The following is a 4,804-nucleotide window of genomic DNA, read 5'->3' on the forward strand; positions in this document are numbered from 1 at the left end:
TATTTTCTATTTTTTCAAGTTTACTTATTTATTTAAAGCAATCTCTAGACCCAATGTGGGGCTCGAGCTCAATCGCACAACCTCGAAATCAAGAATCACATGCTCCACTGGCTGAACTGGCCAGGTGCTGCCTAATTTTTTAAAATGTAATTTTATTTATTTCAAAGATTTTAATTTTTAAAAATTTTTTATGTTTATTTATTTTGAGAGAGAGAGAGAGGGAGCATGTGTGAGGGGGAGAGCAGGGGAGAGCTGTGGAGGGGGGGTGTGTGGAGGGAGAGGGAGGGAGAGAATCCCAAGCAGGCTCCATACTGTCAGTGCAGAGCCCAACATGGGGCTCAGTCCCACGAACCATGAGATCATGACCTGAGCCGAAATCAAGAGTCAGATGCTTAACCGACTGAGCCACCCAGGTGCCCCTTAAATACTTTTACTTAAAAATAATTTTTTTTTATCGTTTATTTACTTTTTGAGAGAGAGAGACAGAGGTGTGAGCAGGAGAGAGGCAGAAAGAGGAAGATGCAGAATCTGAAGCAGGCTCCAGGCTCCGAGCTGTCAGCACAGAGCCCGACGCAGGGCTTGAACTCACAGACTGCGAGATCATGAGCTGAGCTGAATTTGGGCACCCGACTTGACTGAGCCACCCAGGCGCCCCTAAATATTTTTATTTTTAAGTACTCTCTACCCCCAATGTAGGGCTCGAACTCACAACCCTGAGATCACGTGCCTTGCCCCATTGACTGAGCCAGCCAGTGCCCCTAATCCGATGTCGTTTAAAGAATCCTAAGAATTAGGCGGTTCGAACAGGAAGGGCGGGAAAAGAATTGAGACTGGAATAAGACACCACACGTGCCTTTGTTACAGAGTTCTCCATCCTGACTGTGTTTAGAATCATCTGGGGAGCATTTTGTAAAAATCCCAGTGTCTCAGCTCCACCCCAGACCAATTAATCAGTCTCGGAAGGTGGGGCCCGGGCACTAGAGTTGCTGAAACGGTCCCCAGATAATCCTAATGTGCAGGTGGGGCTGAGAACCACCGAGGTGGTTAATGTGGAGCTGCCACCTGGGTGGAGGTAATTATGTAATCCCTAAACCCAGGGGCCTGATCTATTGACTAACTGCTCTCCACCCCCTTTCAGTGACCAAGTCTCAGTTTTGGCAGCTGTTCCGATTAGCTGTGGCTGAAAAAAAACAAAACTACCCCCTCCCCCCCGGGTATATATCCCATGGTCTCACCAGGGTCTCAGAGAGATATTTGGACACCATGTGCATGGCCACATTATTCACACTAGTCGAAGGCTAAAAAGCAACCCAAATGTCTGCTGAACGGATGGATGGATAATCAAAATGTGGTTTATAGTTTACAATGGAACATATTCATATTCAGCCTTGAGAAAGAAGATGGGAGGGGCGCCTGGCTGGCTCGGAAGGTGGAGCACGCAACTCTTGCTTCTGGGGTTGGAAGTTTGAGCCCCGCATTGGGTGCAGAAATTACTTAAAAATAAAATCTTGGCTGGGAACACAAAGTGGTGCAACCACTCTGGAAAACAGTACGGAGGCTCCTCAAAAAACTAAAATTAGAACTACCCTACGACCCAGCAATTGCACTGCTAGGTATGCTGTTTCAAAGGGGCACATGCACCCCCATGTTCATAGCAGCGCTATCGACAATTGCCAAAGTATGGAAAGAGCCCAAGTGTCCACCGATGGATGAACGGATAAAGAAGATGTGGTATATGGGGCGCCTGGGTGGCTCAGTCGGTTAAGCGTCCGACTCCAGCTCAGGTCACGATCTCACGGTCCACGAGTTCGAGCCCCGCATCGGGCTCTGGGCTGATGGCTCAGAGCCTGGAAGCCTGCTTCTGATTCTGCCTCCCTCTCTCTCTGCCCCTCTCCCGTTCATGCTCTGTCTCTCTCTGTCTCAAAAATAAATAAACGTTAAAAAAATTTTTTTTAAATAATAAAAATAAAAAAAGAAGATGCGGTATATAGATACAATGGAGCATTACTCGGCAATCAAAAAGAATGAAATCTTGCCATTTGCAACTACGTGGATGGAACTGGAGGGTGCTATGCTAAGCGAATAGACAAGAGAAAGACAAATATGTGATTTCACTCCTATGAGGACTTTAAGATGCGAAACAGATGAACATAGGGGAAGGGAAGCAAAAATAATATAAAAACAGGGAGGGAGACAGAACATAAGAGACTCTTAAATACAGAGAACAAACAGAGCGTTGCTGGAGGGGTTGGGGGAGGGGGGCATGGGCTAAATGGGGAAGGGGCTTACGGAATCTATTCCTGAAATCATTGTTGCACTATGTGTTAACTAATTTGGATGTATATTATAAAAAATAAAAATAAAAATAAACCTTGGCGTGCCTGGGTGGCTCAGTCAGTTAAGCGTCTGACTTCGGCTCGAGGCACGATCTCACAGTTCGTGGGTCGGAACCCCAGATCGGACTCTGTTGTCAGTGCGGAGCCCTGCTTCGGATTCTCTGTCCCGCTGTCTCTCAGAAGCTCCCCTGCTTGTGCTCTCTCTCTCAAAAATAAATAAACATTAAAAATAAATAAATAAAAATAAAATCTTAAAAAAAAATACAGGGGCGCTTGGGTGGCTCAGTCGATCACGCGTGTGACTCTTGGTTTGGGCTCAGGTCATGATCTCACGGTTTGTGAATTCAAGCCCTGCATCAGGCCCTGTGCCTTCAGTTCAGAGCTTGGAGCCTGCTTTGGATTCTGTGTCTCCCTCTTTCTCTGTCCCTTCCCTACTCTGTCTCTTTCAAAAATAAATAAACATTAAATGTTTTTTAAGATTGTGATAAAATAAAAGTTACCAAATAGTGTCCACTATTCTCATTCTGTTTCTGAACTTCAAGCCATCTAGATCCTTGTCTCATCCTCTGGATTAGGATAAGGGGTAAGGTCATGTTTAGAAAACGGACTTTCCTAGGGGGCCAAGCGGTATTTGGAAGAAATAATACAGATTTGAAGAGACGTGTACTTCCCAAACTCTCCCATTTCTTTTCTTTCTTTCTTTTTTTTTTTTAACATCTATTTATTTTTGAGAGACAGAGGGTGAGAAGGAGAGGGGCAGAGAGAGAGGGAGACACAGAATCTGAAGCAGGCTCTAGGCTCTGAGTTGTCAGCACAGAACCTAACGAGGGGCTTGAACCCACAAACCATAAGATCATGACCTGAGCCGGAGTCAGATGCTTAACCGACTGGACCACCCAGACACTCCAGCCTCAAATCATTCTAAGCAAAGTGATGTTCACTCTGGACTTGTTTCTTTTTTTTTTTTTTTTTTTTTTTTTTTTTAAATTTTTTTCAACGTTTATTTATTTTGGGGACAGAGAGAGACAGAGCATGAACGGGGGAGGGGCAGAGAGAGAGGGAGACACAGAATCGGAAACAGGTTCCAGGCTCTGAGCCATCAGCCCAGAGCCCGACGCGGGGCTCAAACTCACGGACCGCGAGATCGTGACCTGGCTGAAGTCGGACGCTTAACCGACTGCGCCACCCAGGCGCCCCTGGACTTGTTTCTTTAGCATTCAGGATACTGATGTTTTATGTTCTCTATTTGCCTCAAAGTACAACGGTCACATATTGTAATTAACAAGTAGATTTTCAGGGCTTAAAAAAAAGGACAAGGGTCACCTGGGTGGCTCACTTGGTTGAACAACCCGCTTCGGCTCAGGTCATGATCTCACCATTTGTGAGTTCAAGCCCCGCATCGGGCTCTGTGCTGACAGCTGGGAGCCTGGAGCCTGCTTCGGATTCTGTGTCTCCCTCCCCAGTTCACTCTGTGTCTTTCTTTCTCAAAACTAAATAAACATTAAAAAAAAAAAAGGCAACTCATGATCTGGCTTCTTTTTCTTGCTTAAGATTTTATTTTTGGGGTGCCTGTGTGGCTCAGTCGGTTAAGCAGCTGACTTCGGCTCAGGCCATGATCCCACAGCTGGAAGACTGGTGAGTTCAAGCCCCATGTCGGGCTCTGTGCCGACAGCTCAGAGCCTGGAGCCTGCTTCGGATTCTGTGTTTCCCTCTCTCTCTGCCCCTCCCCTGCTCATGCTGTCTCTTTCTCTCAAAAATAAACATTAAAAAAAATAAAATAAAAATATTTTAAGTTATCTCTACATCCAGCGTGGGACTCAAACTCACAACCCAGAGATAAAGAGTCACATGTTCTACTGACTGAGCCAGCTGGGTGCCCCCACCCTCCGATTTCTTAATTGACGCCTTTATCTCCCTCAGTCACCATGCCTCGGTCACCTGACTTGTCATCATTCTCCACATCTCCACTCGGTCATTACTTCCTCTGAGAGATCTTCTGTGATGCCACAGGACAACATATCCCCCCCCAGGGTTTATGTGTCACCTCGCACAGGGCTGGGCCCAGAGGACGTCTTCAGGGAATACAGAAAGAATGAGCTCATCAGAGAGACTAAAATCAGAAAGATGGAGAGTGTTGGCAGAGAAAGGGAAAGAGAGTTAGAGAAAGAGAATGGCGTGAAGGAAAGAGGAAGATAGAGCGCCTGTTTGACCCCGTGAGAGGGTGCACGCCGGGGGGTGGGAGGGGGGAGAGAAGGAAACATTATGGAGAAAAAAGAAAGTGTGAAGAGAGCTGGTAGAGGGCAGTGTCCAGGTAATCTAATGCTGTGTAACAAGTGATCACAAAACTTTGTGGTATAATTTGACAGCGGTCCTTGATTTTGCTTACGGATCAGAACTTTGGGCAGGGCTTGGAAGGAATGGCTCGTATCTGCTCCCTGCGGGGTGGCTTGACCAGCCGCCAGAGCGTA

The sequence above is a fragment of the Prionailurus viverrinus genome, chromosome E2 (assembly GCF_022837055.1).
Source record: "Prionailurus viverrinus isolate Anna chromosome E2, UM_Priviv_1.0, whole genome shotgun sequence".
NCBI classification, from domain to species: domain Eukaryota; kingdom Metazoa; phylum Chordata; class Mammalia; order Carnivora; family Felidae; genus Prionailurus; species Prionailurus viverrinus.